The sequence below is a fragment of the Rattus norvegicus genome, chromosome 2 (genome assembly GCF_021556685.1).
Source record: "Rattus norvegicus strain SHRSP/BbbUtx chromosome 2, alternate assembly SHRSP_T2T, whole genome shotgun sequence".
Lineage (NCBI taxonomy): Eukaryota > Metazoa > Chordata > Mammalia > Rodentia > Muridae > Rattus > Rattus norvegicus.
In genome coordinates, this window is record NC_141535.1 from 235,079,357 (window position 1) to 235,107,261 (window position 27,905).

A 27,905-nucleotide genomic window follows, 5' to 3' on the forward strand; every position below is an offset into this window, starting at 1 on the left:
TGGAGACAATGTTATTGTTGATTCTCTGGTTAAAATGTGTCCGTTAGGAATGACCAGAAGATACCTGAGCAAAGAAACACATCCTGAGGTTATTTCCCAAGACCTTCAGTGTCATCAGGGATAGAGGAAAGGAAATGGGGAAGGGGAAGGGCCCCTGGGACTGTCAACCCACTGATGCAGATGGACGAAGTAATCAGAAGCACCCTTGGAGAATGTCGCTAAGGGAGAACAATAAGCCGACTAATACATCGCATCGAACAGAGTTGGGGAACTTCCAACCTGAGTGCTTGCATGCAACTTTGGAAGTTACCAAACATCATCCTACAAATCAATGATGGTGAATAAATGTAGGCTGTGTGGCCCAACACCCCCACATTCATTTGTAATTTACTGTGAGCGTTCAGGCAGGATTCGGGAAGCAGACTGGTAGTGACGGTCAAAAGTCAAGTACTCGTACTTCCATAGGCGTCTCCTCAGCTGGGTTCTATCAAAGCAGCCCGTTCCTATCATGTTGCTTGTCTTCTGATTACTAACCACAACCTGGCCAATTAGTTTTGAATGTTTTTAATTTTTGGCATTTTTTGTATCTCTACGGCTTTAACATGAATTGTATAAAACGAACGACTTTGTTTTGTTCATTAACCAACTTTCCCAAGTGCGGAACAGTACCTGGTCCCAAGAAGGTCCTTACTAGGGTTTGAAGTTGTGATTTTCCCATCTGGAAAATTAGTATATTTTAACCCCAGGTGGTGTCACTGATTTGCTGTGGTTGTGGAAGTCTTTGGAGGTTGAGGCTTAGCGAGAGGAAGTGGAGCACAGGGGGTGGGAAGGTGTCAAGCCCTTCTTTCTTTAATTTTATTTTTCTTGAATATTTTATGTATTTACATTTCAAATGTTATCCCCTTTCCCCCCTCTCCCAGACACTGTCTCCCCTCCCCCTGCTTCTATGATGATGCTCCCACTCCCACCCACCCACTCCCACCTCAACATCCTGGCATTCTGCTACATTGGGAAGACTAGATTTCACAGGACCAAGGGCTTTTCCTCCTATTGATGCTGGACAATGACATTCTCTGCTACATATGTGGCTGGAGCCATGGGTTCCTCCATGTGTACTCATTGGTTGGTGGTTTAGTCCCTGGGAGCTCTGGTGGGGTCTGGTTGGTTGATAATGTTTTTCTTCCTCTGAAGTTGCAAACCCCTTCATACAAGGCTGCCCACTCTCTCCCTACCTATTCAATATAGTACTTGAAGTCCTGGCCAGAGCAATTAGACAACAAAAATGGATCAAAGGAATACAAATTGGAAAGGAAGGAGTCAAAATATCACTATTTGCAGATGATATGATAGCATACTTAAGTGACCCTAACAGTTCCACCAGAGAACAACTAAACCTGATAAACACCTTCAGCGAAGTGGCTGGGTATAAAATTAACTCAAATAAATCAGTAGCCTTCCTCTACAAAAAAGAGAAACAACCTGAGAAAGAAGTTAGGGAAACGGCACCCTTCATAATAGTACCAAATAATATAAAATACCTCAGTGTGACTTTAACCAAGCAAGTGAAAGATCTGTATAAGAACTTCAAGTCTCTGAAGAAAAGAAATTGAAGAAGATCTCAGAAGATGGAAAGACCTCCCATGCTCATGGATTGGCAGGATTAATATAGTAAAAATGGCAATTTTCCAAAAGCAATCTAGAGATTCAATACAATCCCCATCAAAATTCCAATTCAATTCTTCACAGAGTTAGAAAGAGCCATTTGCAATTTCACTTGGAATAACAAAAGAAAAAACAAAATAGCAAAAACTATTCTTAACAATAAAAGAACTACTAGAGGAATTACCGGCCCTGACCTCAAGCTATATTACAAAGCAACCATGATAAAAACTGCATATTATTGGTATAAAGACAGGCAAGTAGATCGATGGAATAGAAGTGAAGACCCAGAAATGAACTCACCCACCTATGGTCACTTGATTTTGTACAAAGGAACTAAAACTACCCAATGGAAAAATGATAGCGTTTTCAACAAATGGTGCTGGTTCAACTGGAGGTCAGCATGTAGAGAAATACAAATCAATCCATTCTTACCTCCTTGTTCAAAGCTCAAGTCCAAGTAGATCAAAGACCTCCACATAAAACCAGATACACTGAAACTAATAGAAGAGAAAGTAGGGAAGAGAATAGAACACATAGGCACAGGGGAGAATTTCCTGAACAAAACACCAGTGGTTTATGCTCTTAGATCAACAACCAACAAATGAGATCTCATAAAATTGCAGAGTCTGTAAGGCAAAGGATACTGTCAATAGGACAAAATGGCAATCAACAGATTGAGTAAAGATCTTTACCACTCCTACATCTGATAGAGGGCTAATATCTAATATATTCAAAGAACTCAAGAAATTAGACTCCAGAGAATCAAATAAGTCTATTAAAAATGGGTACAGAGCTAAACATAGAATTCTCAACTGAGGAATACTGAATGTCTAAGAAACACCTAAAGGAATATTCAACATCCTTAGTCATCAGGAAAATGCAAATCAAAACAACCCTGAGATTTCACCTCACACCAGTGAGAATGGCTAAGATCAAAAACTCAGGTGACAGCAGATGCTGGTGAGGATGTGGAGAAAGAGGAACACTCCTCCATTGTTGGTGGGATTGCAATCTGGTACAACCATTCTGGAAATCAGCCTGGTGGTTCCTAGTACTACCTGAGGGCCCATCTATACCACTCCTGGGCATACACCCAAAAGATGCTCCAACATACAACAAAGACACATGCTCCACTATGTTCATTGCGGCCTTTTTTTTAAATAATAGCCAGAAGCTGGAAAAAACCCAGATGTCCTTTAATAGAAGAAGATATCCTTTATAGAAAATGTGGTACATTAACAAAATGGAGTACTACTCAGCTATTAAAAACAATGACTTAATGAAATTCTTAGGCAAATGGATGGAACTGGAAAATATCATCCTGAGTGAGGTAACCCAATCACAAAAGAACACACACGGTACGCACTCACTGATAAGTGGATATTAGCCCAAAAGCTTGGAATACCTAAGAAAAAATTCACAGATCATATAAAGCTCAAGAAGAAGGAAGACCAAAATGTGGATGCTTCAGTTCTTCTTAGAAGGGAGAACAAAATACTCACGGAAGGAAATACAGGGACAAAGAGTGGAGCAGAGACTGAAAGAAAGGCCATCCAGAGACTGCCTCACCTGGGCATCCATCCCATATAGAGCCACCATATCTAGTCACTATTGCTGATGCCAAGAAGTGATTGCTGACAGGACCCTTAATTGAATGTCTCCTGAGAGGCTATGCCAGAGCCCTACTGATACCAATGAAGATACTTGAAGCTAACCATTGGAGCGAGCAAAGGGGACTCTAATGGAGGAGTTAGAGACAAGCCCTTCTCTTTAAAGAGAATCCCTGTTTCCTGTCTCTGCTTTCTACTTCCTGTTCAATGGGGATACAAAAATGTGAACATCCCCATGCTGTCTCCTGCCTGCTGTCATGCCTTGCTACAATGATGAATTATGTGTCTCTTCAAGTCATGAGGCAAAAGAAACTCTTCCTGACTTAAGTTGCTCTTCTAAACATTTGGGTACTGTGAAAAGGGACTGATGGAAAATACAGAGTCTGGACAATATTGAATCATACTAAGATCGAAGAATAGTCAAAACTAAGGCATTGTGGGTGGCAGCTTAAAAGGATGGAGATGTTTTTCTCATTCAGAAGAAAGTCAAAACAAAACATGGAAAATATACAAGTGGATGGTCAAGGCTGAAACAACATAGCTGTCTTTAAATATTATGAATCATAATATTTACATATAGACATAATCTATTCCTTTCTATATTACATATATACAAATCTATTTCCTAAATTAGGAAAGTTGGTTGGTTTAATTGTCAGAGATAATCATTGGCGCAGTCTAGTAGTGAAGTAAATTCTATTTCTGTGTCAAATAAGAGATAATCTGATTTCCTCTTACATATCAGTATAGTTGGTCTGATAAAGCTTCTCACACAGGCCAATGCTTGTCCCCAGGTCCAGGTATAAAACACTTCTATTTGAGTTGTTGGTCAGGGTAGAGTAAGAACGCCCCAAACAATAAAGGTCATTGCTGTTACCCTCAGTTGCCTCTCAAGGATTGAGGGTGGACCCCTATTGCTGAAGACACCACACACTGAAATAATAAGATCTAATCTGAAAGCCTCTTCCACAGTACCAGAAAGTACAAGGTAACTGCTACAGAAGAGAATCAGTCAGTAGCCCTACCTATCTGTGATGCCTATGAACTACAACAAAGACTGGTATTGCAAGATATCCCTAAAGGTACTCATATCTTAACTGTTACCAACCAGCCGCTCTCCTATTGGACTTCCAGTCCACTCCACAGGAGGGAAATCATAATTGGTAGAAAGTAGAAACCTAGCCAACGAGCCTTGGACAGTGAGGTGATGGGTCTTAGAACAGAAGCTACTACTCCTGCTGCGTTAGACCACCCTAATTCCTAACGGCACTCTTAAGCTTATTCTAATATCCACAGGTAAGTACAGGCTCTGATCCCTTGTCAAAGAAGCTTCTCATAACAGCAAGCAGAGGCAAGCACGAAAACCACAGCCCAACAGAATTAAAGAATCAATGGGTCATGGGGATCATAGCCCCAGTGAACAAATCTACAAAACAACTCTAGCATTTGAGGTTCAGGGAGCATCTCGGTAACAGGACAGAAAGTGAGGGCTGGGCAAATAGCAATGTCTCCTAAAAACGGGTACCCAAACAGGACCTGGACAACAGCAACATCAACAGACATGGTAATGCAGAAGGGAGCAGACCTCAGGGCTCCCAACCCTAGACAAAGAACTAAAGACTTTCAAGACAGGAAGAACTGTCTTCTCCTAGAGATGGACCCTGATTGTTTATCCAACAAACTGGTCACTCCTAAAATCACATACACAAAAACAACAAAAAGCACACTCATCATGTTATATTTATATTTTGACCAGATAAATAGGTAGATAGATAGAAGATATCTATATTTATCTATATCTATATATCTATAGCTAGCTAGCTAGATAGATAGATAGACAGATAGATAGAAGATATTTATTTAGATAGATAGATACAAGATATTTAGATAGATGATATTTAGATAGATAGATAGATAGATAGATAGATAGATAGATAGATAGATAGATAGGAAAGGTATGCAATAATAGTTGTTTCTTTAAAAGGTTATTAGTATAAGAGAGGGCTATATTCTCTCAAATTATCTCAGAATAATAAAAAAAAGTGGCCATAAATTTGAGAGAGAGTCCCCCATCAGGCACTTGTATAAGCAAACACACACGGACCAACTGATTCTCAATTGCTATAAATTACCCAATAAATTCCAAACTAAAAGTTACCTACTTAAAATGTGACTTCACATAAAACTCAAACTTAATTTCGTAAATAGGTCACATACTGTATTTGCAGGGAAAACATAAACCGACAATTTTTTTTGGTTGTTTATCCAAAATTCAAATTAAACCACCATTCTGTCTTTAAATTCAGTCGACATTCTCTCTGGCAACCTTATGTTACATGAGACAGCTATAGGACAGGACAAGTATGTGCTTTTCTGCAGAATTCAGCATTTACACTCATCAATACAGTGCATAGGAAGCAGGGAAGGCACGCCCAGCTTCCGTCAGATGTGTTGCTATTCAAACCTTGGGCAGATTGGGGGATTTGATCTTCCAGCCACAACACCAGGTGGACCTACTCTTTTTTTCCCCCATTTTAAAAGTCACTTTTTGGCTGGATTATTCCACAGTTTTTGAGAATTTCAAAACGTGTTTATTTTAAGGTTGCTTTTTCTGTGCATCATACCGTCTCCAGAACTGCGCGGAGCACTTCATCCCAAGTGATTCGCATCGCATCCTGCCCGCTGTTTGTCTTCCCTGGCGTCCTCTGGCTCTGCCTAGCTCCTAACTCAATGTCATTTGTGTGAGCCACATTATTTGGGTGCTAAAGTATTGATGCTGATAAATGATAAACCGGTTTCCTGTTTGATAGTCTACACCTTTTTAAAAAATATATATATATATATAATTATAGTGGAATTACGTTAGCTATCAGGAGTTGGTAAAATGTCTGACAGACCTTTCACTGCAGACAAATGGAAGTTCGATTCACACACTGCCAACAAGAATGGGAGAGAACATCTGCTCAACAGAAAATACCGCTGAAAGGCTACAGAATAGAGCATGCAAGAGCTGAGGTCCTTGGTGATATTTTAAAATGATAAAATGTGTGTTAAGTGATCGTTTTCGACTTCGTACATAGAGCAAGGGGCTAAGATTTTGATTTGCATCGTATAAAGTCCCCTTCTTACATGTTCGTGTGGGGAGCAATCTTCGTGTTTGATATTGCCCTTGATTTTTTAAGGAGTTCGGTTTACTTTGAAGGCGAACAAGAGGCAGAGTGACAGCTTTGAGAAAGATGGATTTCATGTGTAGCCAGGTTCTGTGGAGAATTTCTAGGGGGCGGGACGCTGGGGAGCTTCGTTAGGCAGTGAAGTTTGAATCGTGCTCTCACTGGATGGGTCAGGATGCAAGGCTGAGCATGTGGGTCCAAGAGAATGAGGATGGTGGAAGTCAGAGATGTTATAAAAGCAAGAATAAGTAGAAATACAGTCGTCCATTTGAACCTACGGACTCCGCCCCACTAAGCAAATAAAAAATATTTTTATCAAATATACACCGTGTTGTTCTGAACACTCCTTTCAGAACAATATAATACAACTATGTTCATGATAATGTTTAATGTACTAAGTATTACAAGTAACCCAAGAATGATTTAAAGCATGTGGGTGGATATGAGTATTATGTAAGGGACTCGAACATCCATGGATCCCAGTGCCCTCATGGAGTCTTGAAATCAATTGCTTCTTCGTTTCAGGAGACACCTGTAATCCTGTCAGGGATAGTAGGATACACTTATCTGTCGCAAAACTGCTCATGGCCTAACAAGCACGCTCAAAGTTCAGAGTGGCTGTCACCTGACACAGTCCTTTAGACGCCAGCCGACAAATGGGCATTGGCCAAGGCGGTTCCCAGCGGTGTCTACTGCGTGTCCCACTCGGCCATAACAGCTCTGGACTGCCGATTCCAAACCAGGATCCACCAACAGATTTGCTATTCCTTCAGTACTTCTGTGAGGAAGGTCATCCCTCTTCGTAGATCTTTTAGTTTGGGGGATATAAATGAATACTTAGGTCTCAGATTTTCAGGTAAGTTGTCGGTTTTGTTACCGGAAGTCCTGCTGCCTCACCATCAGCAGCCCCATGTGGACAGCCATTGTCAGGTCAGGAACTGAGATTTCTCTCTAAGCATTTAATCTGTGAGACCAGGCACACTATTCAAAGAAATGTCACCTCAGAGCCATCCTTGCCAACTAAAGCGGAAGGCTTTTTTTTTTTTTTTTGCAAGCTATATTCTTACCAACTCGTCCATCCGAGAATATTTATTTGTTCATTAATTTCTTTTATGAACATTGTACAAGTTACACAGAACAGTACCTCCTGATCATTTATAGGCCAGATTTATACCCTGTGACTTGAGAGAAGGCACAACTTGAGATCGTAACTGTCCCTTTCTCTGTGTAAGCAGTCATGGCACGATTTACAGCGTGAGGACTCTCCTTTTAGACACTGCAATTAGCACTTGTCTTATTTATACATCTCTCTTAACATTGTGTTCCCTTTACAAATACTCGTATTTAAAACGGCACACAAGGAAACAGTTCAGCACATCTGAGGTGGGGGTGGGGAAGAGAAAGAAGAAGTAAGCCACAGACAATTCCATCCGTTAAAAAACCGCAGTCCACAAAAAAAAAAAAAAAAGAGTAAATGAACATTATATTTCCTGATGTCTTTGTACCATTGTTTGTGCTTACTGTTTCCTGAAGAATATTCAAAAGGTATTTTTTCCAGTAGACCAAATCCTTTTAGTCACACCCTGGAAATGCTTTGCTTATTTTAAATAGGCCCATTATACTCTCAGACACCTACATAGCTAGCAAGTCCAGCCTTAATAAAGTGACTGGGCTGTATGCTTTCCTTTCTCTGTTATTTATTTTGTCTTCTACAACTCTCCTTTCAAACAATTCACAGTTACCAAAAGATTTATTAAATTCCTCACCAAAGTTTCCCGGAGTAAATGCAAACTGAAATTCTGCCTCTAGCAGAGCAAGAAGCGGTGACTCGAAAGCTGTAGAATTTCTTTTCTTAATTCTTAAATGTTTCCTTTCCTCCATCTCATGAGAGATAGGTGAGAAAAGCAATTGCCCCCACTGCTTAAAACATCCCAACTCAGGAACTCCGTCCGTCCTTGTAATTTCAAATCCCAACCCAGTTGGCAGTGCCTGGATTTTAGGCTCCGGGTCTGAGTTCAGAGCTTAAAAATCAATCACTCTGAGTGGTATTTCAGACAAATGGAAATTTTTTCGTCTTTGGGGGTGGGGGTGGGGAGAAGGCTTTTCTGATTTTAGGCTACAGCCTCAGAGAACTGAACAGTCTCAGAAAGGAAATTAGGATGTAGGAGAGAAATTAAAGGAGATATAATTTTTCCCCTTGTGGTTGGAAGAAGTCAATGCCTTTCAATGCTTGGGGGAAGAAGGCACCTCTGAACCCTGAAAGATTGCTGTGACAGCCCCCCAATCCTGGGTTAAAGGTTTGTGGCTGTTTGAACAGTAAAGGGTCCCCTGGGCTAAGTCAAAAAGGAGAAACACATCCTCTGGGCTCCCCAGTCTCAACTTAAAACTGCCCCTGAAATGATCAAACTGCTTTAAACATTGGTTGGCTTCACGGGCTTCATCTGTTACCATTCTAAGGGAGTTACATCCTCCCTCAGAGTTTGTGGTTGTTATGAGTGAGGGCAGTGCTGGAACCATGAGCATAGCCTGACATGATCACACAGCATCTTCAACACCCAAAAGGACAATATTAAGAGACCACATTAAAACCCTAAAGAACCAGCTTTTTCTGGAGCCCTTAGTAACAAGAAGAAACTTAGCACATTTTATAACTCATACATTTTGTCACTATTTACATGATCTCCCACTGCATACTGCACATGATCCATTCCCAGGAGTCAAAATGACACAGACCCCAGTGTTCTCATCTTCTGGGATCCCTAGTCTGCCTTCACCTCATGTATTGATAGGCCTCTACAGAAAGGTGACAAAAGAGAAATACTGTACCAAACAAGGTTTAGGCCATCTCTGTGCCTTTACAAAGCCAATACTCCATATATTTACTATAATCTGCCAGATAGCCTAAAATTATTTTTGTCTATATGCAGCCATTGGTTTATAGAGCTGGAACATGAATTTTTGAGTTCTAAGTTACACTGATACTGGTAGGTAGAGGGAAATGTTTACAGAAAGATGAAAGTGAGGTCAAATACATTAACAAATTCATAGAAATAATATTAAAACCAGTACATCCATTTTACTCAACATTTCTCAAATTCACATTTATTATAGACATAAATCATAATGTTTTATTATAACAGTATTATTCATATAAAAATTACAAATGTCTACTATTATTGATAATTAACTTTTGCTTTTTGAGACAGGGTCTCTCTGGATGTCTTGGAACTGCTAAAAGATCTCCCTGACTGCCTCCTGCAGGATAGGATTAAAGGTGCACACCACCATGTCAGGCTTAGTAGGGAGAATTTGGTTATGTTAACTGTGAAAGCCGTCAGCAAAACAGACATGGGTCTAAAGCTTGTGAATTTAAAATACTGCTCTTCTGAAAGTAGGTACTCCAAGCTCTTGAACTCCTTAAAGAAAAGGAATCACTGGACTCAACTGCTATCAAACTCTGAAAGTCTAATTTAAATATGCAGCATTATAGAAGGCTCATAAGAGATCTGTTTCAAATGATAGTTTGGAAACTCAAAGAACTTGAGCTTTGATCTTCTCAAACATTCTTATCTATTAGTTCCCTCTATTAGCTCAAAGGAAATTCTGTTTTATGCTTATGCTTGAGTCCAGAATTTATGAGTTTGGAATCTGTTGACATTCAGAATAGATGTATGTATGTAGATGTGTAAATAAACATTCCATAAATGGATGTTCTTTGAATAGTTATATAATAAAACTTGTAAATGCATTATGTAATTCAACTTTCAAATGTATTCATGGTCCAAGAAAGATGTTTGGCCCGATTCTTAAATCTGTAGGATGATGCCCTAACCTGTGATTGTTTAAAATATGATCCTAGTTAGCAAACAAAGACCTCAAAGATATAATGAGTTAAGAAGAGGTACAACTGGACTGTGTTGGGTCCCTAATTCAATTTGTCCACTGTCTTTATACAAAAGGAGGAAGAAGAAGTTTGGAATCTGGCATACATGACGAAGATACTTGTATGCGAAGGCTGGTGTCTGCCATGTTGTCACAAGGAAAGAAGCTTCCAGAACCCTAAAGCAGTCCCTTCTCCAGTGGGAACATAATTATGCTCACACCCTGAGGTCAGATGTTCAACCCCCAAAGCTCTGAGGTTATGAATTGTTGGGGTCCAAGTCACACAGTAGACACTCCTGATAGAAACCTTAGGAAAACAGCAAAAAGCCACCATTCCATTCAAGGCTTTTCCAGTTGTCTTACTTACTCATTTATATATTGATCAAAAAAAGAATGTATTATTGAGCATATAATATGTACCAAGCACTGCACAGAACACTGGGATAAAAAAAACCCAGATATTAATGTCCAATCCCTATGTTGAAAAGAATGAATCAATATCCCAAGGTGTTAAATGATCACGATGCTGGACTCCTCCCACTCTCACCCGTATCCACTTCAACTGTGCAGTTCTTTCCCAATAAATATGATTCATTTGCCCAATCAACACTGGAAGGCTTCTATCTTGAGCCCAGCCTCTTCCCTGGAAATATGTGAAATTGTTGCTTTCCCAGGAGTCGTTCCTCTCTCCAATCAGTGAGTCATGGACTGGGGCAGTAATCCAGGCTACGGAGAGCCCCTCGGCGCGCTATTAAACCAAACATATCCCGTCTACCCACCACAGGAGTTCAATGAGGGCAGTACCGAGCCCCTGCCATGCTTTGTCGGGCCCATAAAGTGAGTATTTAAAATTTTAAAGTTTCGAATGAAATATACAAAGGTTGATGATTTAGCAGTTTATCAACTTTACCCTTTGGTGGCAAAGGGAGCAGATGATAAAACAGCTCAAAGGAGGTTTTGAAACTACTTTCTACCATTTTATAGCAACTCTAAAGAGGACTGGAAACAAGTCCCCAGGCAGGCCCTGGCTGGCTTTGCTAGCTCTCCCCCGAGAGAGTGTGTGCATTCTCACAGCTGATGCTGTTGGAAGCAGCCCGCCCTCTGCTCTCCCTGGGACCGCGTGGTCATGGCCACCAGTTCTATTCCTGGGCCTGCTACAGGCAGGCAGAAGCAAGGACCCGGATGAACTCTGGCTGAGAAAATGCACGGGGAAAGAAACCGCGACCTCAGTGATTTCTAAGTCTTTGCTGTTTGCTGTTTTCCTCCCTTTCTACAGTGACCATCTGCCCCAAGGCTTTCTGTACCGGCCACCTTGGTCCACTTCCCTGCAGTAAGGATGAACAGGTCCAAGGCAGTGTGTACCCTTAATGTCATTTCTCTGTGAGGATGATGAGGACTCGTTAACCTGTGCATTCCATGAGTAGAAGCCAGTGTACCTTTATGAACTCATGAAGGACATCCAATCTATTCATACTACTAGAAATTCTATTAGGAAAAACTGAATGGAAAACTTAAAATTTTGGGGGTTAGATGTATTATTTATCGTGAGGGTTATGTACACATGCCACAGTGTCCTGTGAAGACCAGGGAACACAGCCTTTGAGTCAGTTTTCCCTTTCTGCCATGTGAGTCCCAGGGCTTAAGCTCAGGTTGTCAGACTTGGAAGTATCATTTCCTATCTTACCAGCCTCCGAACAATAAACTTTTAAGTGAACTTAGATCTTCTTTGACCGTTGTTTTTATTACAGCATTCCATTTTTAGTATAATCCAGCTTTCTTTATTTCTTTTGTGTGTGTGTGTGTATCCGCGCTCGCACAGGCACAACATGCCATGACACAGGTGTAGAAATCAGAGGATAGCAACAGGTGTCAAGCCTCACCTTCCAAACTTTGAGACTGGTTCTCCTGCTGACTATTACCAGTCAGTCTGCCAGTACCACAAGATTCTCCCTCCACCCGCGTTTCACAGTAGGAATGCTGGAATGGTACAGTTGTGTGGACTCTCCTGTCCTACATCAATTCTGGACATCGGTTCCCAGATCCTCACATGTCAACCATTTTACCCACCAAGCCAACCCCTTGGTTCACCAATTCCCTTTAAATTTCATGTGTTGATCTAGAAAAATAAACTACAACCTTACAATGTCCACTGTTCCTTTCAAGAGGCTAGGGGACTCGAACACACAGGGTCTCTTCAGGGCCTCCTGACCCTTTTGCACTTTGTTGCTGCAAGTGGGTAGACATTCTGAAGCTCAGATGTCACCCATCCCCCGTGGGACAATACAAGACTTTCTGGAGGCAACACTCTGCCTCAGTGGTTACAACTCTCTCGCCCACTATGTAAGAAAATCAGTTGAAAATCTACAGCTGCACTGATGGAGACAGAAACCTCAAGGTAACATCCAGGGAATAGTATGAAAACTCTAGGAAAGGATTCTAAGCCCAGGAGAAAGGAAAAACCTGAGACCTCATCGTTATCGGAGAGCTGTGGTTATTAGAGAGCTGTGTTCTTTCACTTGTTTATTTATACACTTGTGTTTACTAAGCACATACTGCAGGACAAGTAAGAAGCTAACCCCTAGGGATTGAATTTTGTAGAAACTGACATCCCCACTGACTCCTTAGAGCTCACAGTTTGTTGAGGGAGAAGCATCTATCCGATAAAGACACAAATAAATCAATTAAGAGTACAAGTGCTAAGCAATGTGATGGCTAATTATATGGTGCCGTGTAGGCATATCTGAGTCAGCTTCACTCATTTTAGGGTGGAGGTGGTGGTGGGAGGGTCCTAGAGAAAGCATTCCTGGGAAAATAATTACCAAGCCAAGAATTAAAGAAACTGTGGGCAATAGTTGTGCATAACTGGAGCGGGGGGAGCTAGAGCATTTCAGTCAGAGCACAGAAAGAAGTAGACTGTTCTTTATGATTTCTGAGACCAGGTACAGCTACAGAGTCCATGGTGGACTAGTCCAAACTCAATCCTCCTGCCTCAGCCTCCTCAGTTCAAAGGTTACAGGCATGCAATCACCATTGCTAGCTTGCAATGTTTTTTTTTTTTAATCTTGATTTTATTTATGTATATGTAGGTCTGTGTGAGTTCACACCATGGATTTGTGGGTGCCTAGGGAGGCCAGAGGAGTGTGTTAGATGTCCAAGAGCTGGAGTGATCTGGTGCTATAAGCTGCTGGACATGGGTTCTGGGAAACAAATTTGGTCCTCTAGCAGAGCACCAAGTGTTCTTACCTACTAAACCATCTTTCAAACCCCATGATGTACATTTTCAGAGGAAGATGGCGGTGGTAGGATCTTACTGAGCTGGGTGCCTGCACATGAACTCACCACAGCTCTGGCTACATGGGCAAGCCTGCAGGGCATAAAGCCAGACCAAAAAAAATCTCAGCATGGAAAGGGGAGGGGCTTATCAAGCCCCACTCCCAACCAAGAATTTCTTGGCAATTGATGGCCGCTGGGGGAGGTAGAGTCAGTTTTCTTCAGGAAGGTGTCTCCTGGGAGGCAGTAGATGGTTCTATGCCCATGCACATCCAGGCAATACTAAGTGGGCTCAGTGGGTTTTAAAAACGGAGCACATGAAGGTAGGAGGTAAAAGTGATGGGAGAGATAGGAGAGTAATTTCAGGAGAGAGTATGGGGGGTAGACTTAATCAAAACGTATTATTCGAATTATTAACAATCAGAAGAAAATACACTGTGACTACATACCAAGCTGGAGATGGAGGATAAAGGGCAGACGACATCTAGGGCTGTGTCTGTTCACTAAGGAAGAAAGGTTTTAAATGCTGCTCAAGTTAGACAGGACGGAGGCACCCATTCAGGGCTGCACAGAGCCTATGAAAGCTATTGTGAATGGCCCAAAGGTCAGTGAGAGCTACCGGGGGAGTTCTACATGGGAAGTTTAGCATGGTGGCATGCACTGCCTTCTGGCTGGAGTCTGGTAAGGTTAGCTTCTCCCTGCAAAATATTGCACTCCCGCCTTCCCCTTCACACCCAGCTCCGCATCTCTTAGAGTCCCAAGCAAGCTCAGAGTGCCTGCCCACTATTGAGACAGGTCCTTGTTCCTCTGAAAGGACATTGATCTTGATGGAAGATGCTGCAGTCTGGACTGAAACCTAGTAGAATGAATTACTGTGGAGCAACAGAGTCGGAATTTATCCGTTTGGAGCAGCTCAGCGCTAGCAGCCACCTGCTAAAAGAAGGAACTTATTCTGAATGTACGACTCTGTTACCTTTACCTTCCTTTCATGAGAGGAGCCAACTTGTAAGACGGAAAATACTCAGGACTCTCAGAGATTATCCAAAGTGAGAGTCACGTGACTTAAGTTGTTTACCTTCAGAAATAATGAGCTGATTCGTAACAACAGAGGAATAACCACACTTCCATGGGACCGGCCAAGAAAGCCTGGCTATTATCCAAATTTGAGTAAATCACACCACAAACACATGTTAATTTTGGCCAACCCTTATTACTTTGCTCAATGTTTATTCCTAGTTGTCTAAGCTTCCCTGCGTTCACTTTGCTCCTGATCTTCAAAACGCTGCGGACAGGGGGGAATGTTTGCAAACCTCAGATATGATCCCCTGGCTTTGAACTCTGAGGGTTGCAGGCCAAATCTTGCTTGGAAGACCTCTGAGGATACATCCTCACCTAGACCTCAGCTTTCTGTAACTTTGTATTTCTGTTGCTCCCTGAGGCTGACCCGGTGTGTGGAGGAGGAGCAAGGTTGTGTCCCTGTCCTCCGGATGCATGTAGTCTGAGGGCAACTGTCACATTTCTACACATGGATTTCATGGTCGCTGCATGCACGGGGAACTTGCACTAAATGGATGATGGTGGGTTACGTGAGATCTATACTTAATCCAATAATCTCCGGAATCTGTAGGCTTTCAGTGACACCTAATGTGTACCTCCAGTCTCTGTTTGTCATTGCCTGGAATTTCCATCGTTCGTGTCTTGTATGAGGAGTTCTTTCTCCTCTTGGTCTCCTTTTCATTTCACACTTTGCTTCTTCAACTATACCGGAGACTACCTGAGGGAAAAGAATATAATATATAATAATACACCCTGAACAACATGCCTTGACTGTTGACCGCACTGCGTTGCTACCAGATAAATGTCAGCCAATTAATGAGATGATAAATTCTTACAAGCAAGACAGAGGCAAAAGTGTTGGCTATGCCAAATCAACCAGGAGTGGGGATGTGGCAAGGTCAGCGAGACTGGCATGAAGACACAGCTTCATTGGTACTTGTGTTTTTTTTTTAATATAACATATATTTTCAATTTACTAATAATATAATGGCCCTATGATTTAATTGGTAGCTAGAAGCCAGGAATAGACCTCACTAACTCACACTAATGAGAGGTAGGTCCATTGCAGTCCAACTGAGGTCTCACAGTAATTGATTTTCTATTTTTAAAATGCGTGCTTGCCTCTCTCCAGCCAACATACACATACAAGTTGACTGCCATACAGAATACACTTTGTTCTTTCATTTTGTCGGGTGTAGTTGTGTTTTAATTATTTATGATAATACTTAATAGTATATTAGTAAGTGTCCTGTAGAGTGGCATGTAAAAGTAATGAAGTCTTAGTAACATGAGACCACGACAAAGCTCACAGCTATTAAATCTCTGCCCAGAAGTGAAGTGAGACTGTAGGGTTCTTTGTGAGCACCAAGGGCTTGCAGATTAGGGAAGTGAAAATCAGCAGCCATTTCTGAATTACATTTATTAAGTATATAGTGATATTTTAAAACGTATTGAATATGACTAATGGATTTGAATATGACCAACACGCTAAGATACATGTTTCCTCTGTGAGCGCTGTTTAGTAGGTATTAAGACCTCTCTAAAACAGGCTCAGCTGGTTTTTCTACTTGATTCCATTGCGCTATATACTTTATTTTTATTTCTAATGCTCACAAAACCACATTCTATCTCCAGAATATTAAGGATAATTAGAGCCTGTGAAGATTTTTAAATTTTAAATTAATCTCTTGTACAGTCATGGCTGGAATTATAATCATTTCCTGAGGAAAAATAAGATTAATGTTTTCAAAGTTATGTAAGACTTGACTTCACATTTTTTTTTGCTATTGGTATATTTTACATACTTTATTTTTACTTAAATATTCTGTTACATCCAACTTTCCGATTCCAAATTCCAGAAATAAATTTTACAAGATCCAGTTGAATAAATTCTGCCAAAAACCCTACCAAATACTCCCTCTGACACCCCCTCCTTACAAGACAGTCCCCTCCCAACAAGAACTTTGTTCTGCTCTGCCATTCCAAAATGTTTGCCAGCGCCTTTGTCTGGGTAATTGAAGATATCCCCCAGTCCCTCTCAGCCTTTCGGTTTAGACAGTGTCTTCCCACTCTGAGCAGCTCCTTCATCATCTCCTTCCAATTTTCTCCTCATCCCTTTGCTTTCTCACAGCTCATCCCACATCCTCTTGAAAAAAAAATTGCACATTGGCACCATGCTTTTATTCTAATCAGCTCTGTTCCCTTTCTTGCTAATTTTGTGGAGTTTTTTTCTCACCTTGTACTATACTCATAGAAAACGGAAAAGAGCATTTTGTCCTATTACTAAAATATTGAGAATATCTGTGTTTTGAGACTGTATATTTTAAATGGCCACTTTTTTAGTCGTGCAGCTCGTATTGCTACTGAAGTTTCACTAACAAAAGAATGGGAATTGAGCGTGCAAAATCAGAACAACAGTGAAAACAACAATGAAAGTCCAGAGAGAAAGGATGTCTTATCTCCATTTTTGTCACTAGTACTTGGTCCAACCTTACAAATAAATATCAAAATGATTAGCTCGGCTGAATATGTTAATGGCCAGTCTTTTATAGAAACGTATTGTTTACAAAATTTCACTTTATTTAATCATCTAATCATCTGAACTAAAATAGTCATCTTATAAAAATAGTTGATTGTGGCTCCTGAACACAGAAAAAGTATCCAGGGGAGTAGTGATTAAAGACCAGAGCTAGGACCAAGTTGGAATACCAGATTCCTAGTTTGTCCAAGAGGAGCTCAGTCTGAGGCCCATGTCGATGGAGAATCTATGCAAACTACAGTTGGAAGATCACTTGAAAGTGTTTGACCTTCACCGTGACCTATTCACCAACTGATCTATTTGCAGGGAGAATCATTTGCCAGAAATAAATAGAGTTTAGATTTATGAACAGATCACTCGAAACAGTGATCTTTATGATAATGTTCAATTTTTAGGTAAATCTCTAGCCTACAAACTTAGGGCTTATGAAACAAGCAGCAACTGGAAGCTCAGCAGGTGCTTTAAGAGCTGTGAGTCTTGATCACCTTAGTGACATCCAGAATATCTAGCTCAGTGACCAAGACTGGAATGATTACATTGCACTAGGACTGACTGTAGTAGACATTATTGCTGTCTGCTGGGAATTCAGACTGCTTTGTGAACTAGGGTGAATGTGTCCCGTCGGAAGAAATAATTAAGAAACAGCTGGGCAAGACAGAAGCAGGAGCTGGCAAGCAGTGATTTCTAAGATGACATATATATATATATATATATATATATATATATATATATATATATCCATTTACATACACAGATAAATGTGTATTTATGAATAAGTATACAATACCAACATAGCAGGCAGTTTGCATCAGAGAAGTTGGGGGGTATAACTGAGGTAGACAAATTTATATACAGAGATTAACTCCCTTTTTACTCTAATGGTATCTAAGAATCTGTGAAACTGGACAGTTTGGACATTGTTCTCCAATTTTGTGGACTAGGTAGATAAGCTGAAATCTTAAAATATATATGCATATTCTCAAGATGAAAAGAGAAAGAAAGCCAGGGAAAACTTCGGGTTTCTAAACTAAATAGGAATTTGACAAGCAGTGCAGTGAGCTTGGGCTACCGCTTCAGAAATACCAGGAAGGAGTAGGGAATTACCGATCTCAGGAATGGTAGACAGGAGGCAAGATTTAGACGCCCTGAGGTGAAAGCGATGATTCTTCATAAACCGGGAACTGGACGGCATGAAGTAGCATGAGCTTAAATATGCTTCCCACTTGTCCAGGGAAACAACACGATTATTTCCTGTGTGAATGTAAGTTCTAAATAGGGGAGGGGCTATTGCTTGAGCACTTACAGCCTTGTACCTTCCCTGAAAGTACCTTCAAGTTTATGAATCAGATCGTATCAAATGTATACACTTATACCTTATCAGTCCGAAGCAGGATACTACATGCACTTAAACATAAAATATTAGAGAAGCAAGCCTTCGGTGGGTAACTATAATTCATTCAGGAAATCTCAATTCATCATTAACTCCCAGCTTTGAAATTCCAAAACACAGAATGAGACTGTTCTTAAATGGGAGTCAGTATGCATAGGAAGCAGAGGGTTATATGCATCTCATCCTTATACAAAGTCTATATATTATAAAGTTTGTTTAAATGTTCAAATACTTCAACGGGAATGAAATGGTGATTAAAAGAGTAGTGTTGTGTTAGTGTATATACATACTTAATTATCAATATATATTCATTTGTGTATGTAAATGGATATATATATGCTATAGATGTGTCATTTGGATGTAGAAAAGATTGGTCAGGTATTGGAAAAAGCAAAGTAAATGTGTGAGGTTTTTTGACATAGTAGTTAAAATGCAAATTTAAATGTCTATTTAAATAAAATATTAGATCTCGACAAAGATGGAATTAAAAAATAGGAAAATAAGTGTCTGGAAATAACTCATAATACAGCATAAAGATCAGAGTGGGGTAATATAAAAAAGAAATATCCTGAGGATGACAGAAGAATAGAATACAGAAGATGGAGAAGATGCAGTGTTGAAATAATTAAGAAACCGTTCCAAAATCTATATCTACAACTAGCTAACTCCAACATGGTAATACAATGGAGTCTAGACCTGGGCACATCGTAGTAAGACATCCAAGCGCCAAAGAATCAAAGAGCCTTCTAAGAACAACTAAAGAAAGAAAAAAGGAAACATACCAGAAAGATAAAATTATACTGACAGAAGAATTTTTTATAGCAACTAAAGCAGAGTCAACAGAATGTAGCGGAACTCTTTACCACGTAGTTGAGAATGAACAGCAGTTGACTGGGGTTGGTTGCTCTTGTGGCAAGATCAGCCTACAATGAAATGGACTATGGCATTTTGCCATCTAAAATTTGGCCCAGGTGTCAAGGGTGATGCTGTCATACATAAGCTGCCTGTACGCATGCGCGAACGCATGGGCGCGCGCACATCGAAAGTGAGACTATGAAAAGATTGATTAACACAAAACAAACCTTTCCGATGCCTGAGAAGAGTGAGGGAAAAGGCAAAAAGGATGACTCAGAGCTCCGTGGTTGTATGGTAGTAAAGAGCGCCGTGCACTGCTCAGGACTTGCGTAGTTTTTACTTAAGAAATCAGCTAAAGGCAAATTGCAGTCCATGGAAGTTGAAGACACACAGCGAGCACTGAAACAGGTCCGCAATAGACACAGCTAAATCCAGGATGAGTACGTCTCCAGACAATGGTTTTATGCAGTAGACCACTTACTGGAAAGTATGTCCTTCGTCATATAGGCACTGTCCAAAAGAAATCTGATACGATCCAAATAAATCCTTTAAAATTATGCAGCGACTGCATTCAAAACAAACAAAAATAAGCAAAAACCAGGTTTTCTCACTTATTCTACCTGTGTAAAACCATAAACCTATCACTGGAATAATGTCTCATTCATATTTTCTCATGCGTATGCAAGTTTAATGTTTATTTTGTTTACCTATTTTTACATATGTAGTTTGTGTGTGTATGCATGTACGTAGGTGAGTACATATCTTGTGTGTGTTTCATGGATGTGAGTGTGTGGATATGCTTGTCCATACACATACCTGCCTAGTCCAGAGGAGGACACAGACATTGGGGTGTTTTCTTCTATCCTATTGGTCTCTCTGTCTTGGGAGGGTCTCTCAATGTGCTTTGCACATATCGTTTGGACCAGAGTGCCTGGCTGGGGAGCTGCTGAGAGTTACCTACCCCCACCCCTAGTGGTGATGTTCCAGGCACCTGCAGCCACGTCTAGCTTTTAACATGGGCATAGGTAATCATCTGAACTCAGGGAATGCTTGTACCCACTGAGCCATTCCCCAGACTCCAGATTCCACATGTTTAAAAATCATAGAAAAGTTCAGACACTAACATCCTATTGCAAGTGTTTGATGTTTGATATATGCCTAGTGTTTATGTGCTTTAGTGTTGAGGGGGGACAAAGGAGCTACCCTTACTTCTAAGTGGTTCTAAGCAAGTAGAAACATCCCCCAAACTCGGTGAAGCACCATTTTTGAAATTTAAGTTCACATGTGCCTTAATTTAAACCAAAGAGTTCCTTTTGCCATCACCGTATAGAATCTGCCAGCTCTCATGCCGGAGCGCTCACACCGTCACTGTAAGCAAACTGTTATCAAAGCCTCTCTTGCGATTTTGTGTCAGACTGTCAGACAGGTGGGAGAGAACTTCAGTGTTCTTCAAATAACATCCAATCGTCTCACAGTGGGCATACAGAAAGCCTTAGAACAGCCATGGACAGTAGAGCAACTGAGAGTCCATGAACAAGCTTCCACAGTGAAATTAGAGGAAATCAGTTCTTCCTCCTGGGTATAGAGTTTTCCCCATCTCTGGTTTGCCTTTCTTCCAATGAGCTGTTCCTACTAACCAGTGTGTCTTGAGAAAGCTACTGTACCAGCATCTAAACCCATGAGTACGGAAGGTGATTCCCAGAATGCCCATTTACTGGTATATGGTATTAGACAAAGTTGTTTGTTTTATCTGAGCCTCAAATTTCCTATCAACATAGTGGGGGGAATGTTATTAATTAATCACACGGTTTAGGGAAGGCTAAGGCACTTTACCTCATGCTAGAGCTTGGTGGGAAGTAGTCAGTGCTGTTAGCTAATGCTGTTCTGCTTTCTACAAATGTGAACCTTTTAAGGTAAGGAACTGTGCTGGTCTGTTTGGAAAGCCCACCTGCCTCAGAACTGCTCTGGGCATACAGCTGTGTGCACAATTATTCAGTGAGCATGCGTTCAGATCAAATGCTACCAGCACCTAGATTTAGACTCTTCCCTGATCTGTGCCCTCTGTTTGTTGCTTCTCTGTGTTTGTGGCTCTTTTATTCAGTTTATTCTCTTGCCTTCTCTGCTCCAACAGTCACAACAATCTCCAAGATGGGTGAGAAAAATAAAATATAAAAAAGAAACTTCTTTAAAAAAAAAAGAGTTTAATAAGGAAAAGCAGTCACAGAACAAAAGTGAAATTTAACATCGTGGCTATGGTGGTATGCTCGTGGCAGCATTTATAGTCTCCTATCCTAGACACGGTTCACAGTGAGTGACCCCTCCATGTGTGAGGGCAGTGCTGGGAGCTCTGTAAAAGTAGCTAGCGGCTGCTGTCTCCTGGATCAGAATAGTTGCCCTGTGTACAGCCGTCCTCTCAGGGTCTGACAGCGGCATCAGGAATCTGCCGGAATCGGACTCTGAGTAAAAAACTTCATACCTTATCTCAGTGGCTGCCGTTAAGTGTAGAAATCAGATTATTGGCACAACCTGCTGCAGAATGACCAGCAATGGCTCAGGAGAGGAGTTGGTGGCCCCTCAGTAAAGATGAACAAAGAGAGGGGACTGGACTGGCATCTCCATTAATAAAACTGAGTTCCATCAACGTGTTGCTTCCCCCGCCCCGCGCCCGAAAATTGCTTCCAGGGCAAAACTGAGACCCCTCCCCCCCGCCCGGCCTCATTCCTTAAACTAAGTTATTACAGATAATACTGTGGTTGATGGTTTCCGGAAAGATGTCGTCTATCAGCACGGGAGTGTACACATTTTGGCCTAAACACTGAGAAATCGCAAGTACGTGAGGTAAAGCCTGGGTGTGCCCGCCTGGAGAAAGGAGCTCATTAGGATTAATCTTTCACAGAGTGACTAATGCTGGGGGAGGGGGCTCGCTGCTAACTCCTGAGCCTTCCTCCCAAGCTTCCAAACAGGTTCTGTTGAGATGCAGCCGGTCAGTCTTGAAGCTTATTCCTCAAACATACGGAACCGAAATGTCTTGATTTCTTTTTCACTTTTGTATACTACCGCAATTTCTTAAAAATCAAATGGCAGAACCTAAAGAGAGGACTTTTTCCATTGCCAAAAATGCATGCCCGCTCGGGGAGAAATGTGTGGGGATCCATCCAGCACGCTTCGAGAGCTTCCAGTGCAGCCTGGGAGAACTCCGCTTTACCTTCTGTTCCGATTCCTGAGTTCTGCCAGACTTTTGTTTGGGAAGAATCTTTATGCAGCCTCGCATTTGCTGTGTCGTATCTGAGCTCGCTTTCCACACCGGCTCCTACTTTTAACTTGGGTGAAATGACCATCCTTAGCTCTTTCATAGGAGAGACCAAAAGGACTCAAGGCAGATAGCAGTCCGTTTGGGGTACACGGCATTCTTACGGGAACTTTTTTTCTCTGTCAAAATTCTTACAAAACAATATGGGTTTTCTGAGTGCTGCAGTCAGCTAATAGAAGTAAATTCTCTTCCAGGGTAATGCAATTGTTAGTCTTCCTAAGCAAAAGGGGGCGAGGGAACTGGTGCTTCGTCAATAAGAGCACACAGGCCCAAATACCTACACAAAGAAATATTCAGTATAATTTATGGCATCTCATCATGTTGAACTGCATTTCCAGTAATTCGCTCTGGCAGTTTCCACTCTCAAAATGGAAATCTTGGTATTTTTATATTTTTTGCCTTCAGAAAATAAGATGAGTTTGTGTTCAACCGTCGTCCATATACTTGATAATTTGTCTGACTGGGTAAGGTTATTAGCAATTTAAGAAGTAAACCCACTTGGATTTTCCAAGTGATAACAGAAACAGGAGATGTCTGTGGTGATCTCTTAAAAGTAACGATGTAGCACACAAAGGAAGACGTAAGTAACAAGATTTTCCTAAGGCCAATAACACCGGGGAAATTCAAACTCAAACTCCCTCGATTAATTTCCAGGGATTAAGTGGTTGGCATAGAAGTCAATGAAAGATACATTTTTTCCAGCACTGTGAGGTCAATTCAATTCAGAGAAGCAGACAGAGCCGCACACTGGCATTTGAGTACTGCAGCTGAAATGAACCCAGATCAACTGGGTGACTGATTTTCTTGTAAGGCTCTCTGTGTTCCTCACAGAAAGGTGGGAGACAGTGGTCCTAGCTGGAGAATCCTGAAGGTCTCTGTGGATAAAACACGGGGCCTGTGAGGGCATTTAAAGTATTTCCCCAACACAATAGCTTCACTGAGAAACATAATGGAGCTTAGGGAGATCGAGGAAGTCCTCAGTATTGGGGTTCACTCACCTGTCTTTCAGAAGGAGATCTTTTTAATCCCCTCAGCAAAATCCCTTCAAGTGTTATTGATTTTCTTGAATTGGCATGTTGAGTTCCATGCTTTGTAATAAGGATATTAATTTCCATGTGAACTATCTATAAGGATAATTTTGAGAGTTGTTATGTGCTGGTCTTAGCATTTCACTTAGCCTCTTACAAAAGCTACAAAGAAAGTCGATACAATCTTCCATCTGACTCCCATGTTCCTGTTCACAAGTCATTAAAAATCTAGGATTGGCTGATAATAAAAGATGCAGTCTGTATAATCCAGATATAGAAGATCAACAAGTGTAAATGACGTTGGTAAGGTCACAGGCCTGGGCACTGGACATTTCAGAACTTCAGTTTACACCACATTACTCTTGGGCAGATCATTGAGTCCAAAGGTGGTCTTAGGAAGTCATTATGGGTAACAAATGATACTTTGCTGTATTTAGTCACCTCTGTGCTAATTTTGAGATATTGTTTGAAAAGAACTCTTTAAATCCCTATCCTTATATCTGTTGAGGGGTACTAAAAACACCTACAAGTTTAGGAAACTTTTAAATAGCTGTTCTATGAGGAGAAGAGGTTAAGCACTCAGCACAAACACTGGGTTACTGTTGCCATTCTAGTGTTCCAAGACATCTGTCAATAACCTAAGTGATCTCCCTCGATTGTTAATATGCACGTGTATACCTGTAATTTTGTGTACATATGGTTGTGTTTATATAGACTTCAGTAAATGTTGTCAGTAATTAGACTACATAGCCTTCAAAATGTAAACAGTGGAAGGTCACAGATGTGTGTTCTCTCTCTAAAGTATAATATTTGAAATGGCAGGGTGTGAGCACGTTCTCGGGGTTCACCGAGACTGATGTCTACAACCACTAGCATGGTGCCCATACTGTATGGAGAGGAGACCAACTCCGTGTCACTGACCATACAGTGGCATCATCGATCAGCTCCCTGATGGCAAATTTGTCCCACTGGACTGCTCTTTTACCATTTGTGGGCCATGTTCTGTTCTTACCGAATGCACATTAATTCTAGATATGTCTTTGATAAATGCAGTGCATGGATATGCACAATGCTGTTTTCACCATGTGAATATTCTGTAGGATAGGATCCCACGATGTGTTGTTTTGGACCAATTAGCTCATTCTGTGGCACAGGGAGGGGCTGCAGTGTACTCATGCTGTTGTGATCTACTGGCTAAATATACCATGTGTCCTACTGTCTTAGTTAGGGTTTTATTGCTGTGAGGAGACATCAGGACCAACATAACTCATATAAGGACAACATTTAATTGAGGCTGGTTTACAGCTTCAGAGGTTTAGTCCATTATCCTTAAGTGGCGAACATGGCAGCATCCAGGCAGGCATGGTGCTAGAGATGGAACTGAATGTTCTATGTCTTGTTTCAAAGGCAGCAGAAGGATACTGTGCTTCACACAGGATAGAGCTTCAATATACGGGACATCAAAGCCCGTCCCACAGTGCCCCACCTACTCCAACATGACTACTTGTTGGAATGTTAGTCCCTATGGGCCAAGCATTCAAACACAAGAGTCTAAGGGGACCATACCTATTCAAACAACCACACTTAATGTCCCTCAGCAGCTGCTTCATAGAACTATTGAACAGCCTTTGGAGTCCAGCCATATCATTGGTTAAAGGGGAAGCCACATCCTCTGGTAGGCCAACGTGCTTTCCTTAAGTATCAAATACAGGATGCTGTTTTTCCACATGCAGGAATCATGAGGTCAACAATGACTCTCCTGGTGAGGCACTATCATATGTTTTCATTCCATTCCAACACTTATATTTTCTTGGTCTAAGGGTCATAGTTCAATAGTTCAAATATATATATATATATATATATATATATATATATATATATATATATATTTCCACCTAAGCTCTGCTGTAATGCACTGCCTGGGCAAGATTGATAATGTCTTAGACTCTTTCGAAATGAAGGCTTGAACCATGTCATCAAATAAGCACAATGACCTAAGGAACTTGATGAGGAAGAAGTACGAGGGGTGAAAAGTAGGAGAAGGCAGACACTGTGAAGACATATGTGTTACGACATATCTTCCTCTATCGATTAGCAATGTGACTGCAGAGACATGCATAGCATTCCTATTTTCCCTACCTTTTTTGCTTCATTATTTGTTTCAGATGCATTAGTTGACAATAGTTTATGTCTCCATGTTGCTTGTGCCCTGGACAGCTCTCTGCTTGACCCTACCTGCCTTGGGGTTTGGGGGCGAGGTGACGCATCCGGGAACAGGTGAGAAAGGCTGCCGCTGGCTCCTCTGAGCACTGTGCAGGCCCCTTTAATACCCTCCACCCATGCCTCATTGGTCCCAAGAAAGCAGCTCTTCTGAACAGCAGCTCCTGATTGGCTGGCATTATTCGCACTAGCAATCCTTACTCTCTCAGACAGTCCTCAATTAGGTCCTCCTGCAGGAATGCTGGTGTCATAGGTAGCCCTTAATTAGGTCCCCCTGCAGGAGATGCCTTTGCAGCTGCATGGCCCCCAGCATTTACACAGAGGCGGTTCCTGCTACATATCTATACAAATGCTAGCAGTTATCAAAGATGAAGAACGAAGAAAATGTTGCCCAAGGACTTTGTATCCTCTAAGGAAAGGTGGAAGGTCATGTTTTCATGGGAGGCAGGAGTATGACCTGTTGAGCTTTTACTTGGGAGATTAACTATAGTCAAGAATGCAGATTTGACACAAGAGATGGACTACAGGAAGTATTACCAGATGGTGCAGTGAGAGTATTTTTAGAAGTGATTAAAGTTCAGAATCAGTTGACATTAAGAAGGATATCATCTCAGGTAATACAGGTAAGCCTGTTTCCATCACATAAGAGGCCTTCCTTAAGGAAAAATTCTCTCTTCAGGAAGAACAACTTTACCTATGGATAGCAGACGCATTACCACCATAATTCTCTTAACAGATTCTGCTGAACCTGGAGGTAGAATACGTGTGTGTGTGTGTGTGTGTGTGTGTGTGTGTGTGTGTGTGTGTGTGTGTGGTATTTAACCTTTCTAAATTGCCTTTCTCTTTGTAAATTGTTTTTTTTTGGTTGAGTCATATTCTTATTTCTATATAGATTCTTTATATCCCAAGGTTATATATAAAATATGTTTAAAAGATTTCCTCCATCTATTTATGCTTTATCGTGCTTTAAAACTTGGAGATATTTTTAAACTTTGAGAATTTGTGTTTTTTCAGTGTTTTTCATGATTTTTGTAATCACACTAGAAAAGATCTTCATATTTTCAGTGACAAATGATGATAGTCCCAGCACTTGGAAGGTTGAGGCAGGAGAATCACCATAAATTTGATGCTAGCCTGGGCTACACAGGGAGACCACATTTTAAAAGTCAATCAAACTAAAACTCTTCACCTTTTATTTCTTAACTGCTTGACTCATTCAAGCCATAGGTGATCCTGTCAGCATCCTTTCCCCATCACTGACTCTGAGGGAGGCCCCCTGCAAACTCCTGTGACATGTGTCCTTAACTTTTCCCTCTGTCATGCTAGAAATCAAACTCAGGGTGCCGTGCATCCTGCCGAGCACCCTGAGTTTGATTTCTCCAGTGTTTGCATCCTACCTTCTCAAAGAAACTTGACTGTGTGGCCTGCCTTCTGCGTGTAAGCAGAAGACTTCCCACAATAGAGACTTCCCACACTAGCCACTCCCCAGCGTGACTCTGGCTCATGCCTTTAGCCTTCTAGAGTGGTTCTTCGAACCTGGAGAATTCCAGAAGCAATACCCAAGGTTTGCTTCATTTTGGACCTTTTGTGTCCAGATAAGGACTGTGAAGTATTCTTCTCGTGGACACAAATGAGAGAGTGATACAGACTCTAGGAAAACAGCAGACAAACAATAACTATGACTCACAAGAAGTGACACAATTAGAAGCTGAAAAATGGAACAGGCGTGGGGGCGAGTGTCTATAACCACAGTACAGGGAAGACTGGATTGCTGTAGGTTCAAGACTAGCACAAACTGTTCACAGCAAGTTCCAGGTTACCCAAAGCTACATAGAGTGTTTCATTCAGTAAGAATAAAACTAAGACACTGCCTAAGGAACCATAGAAGAGTCATCAATTAATTTTGCCAGGGG

General features: G+C 41.2%; 1 long non-coding RNA gene across 1 annotated transcript; it reads left to right on the forward strand.

The window, feature by feature from the left end:
* Nucleotides 1–7,100: 7,100 nt before the first annotated feature.
* Nucleotides 7,101–12,042, forward strand: LOC147996590 (uncharacterized). The gene is made up of 5 exons (XR_015678349.1): nt 7,101–7,298; nt 9,649–9,716; nt 10,402–10,551; nt 10,999–11,161; nt 11,601–12,042. It is a non-coding gene; the product is annotated as an uncharacterized LOC147996590 (long non-coding RNA).
* Nucleotides 12,043–27,905: the final 15,863 nt, after the last annotated feature.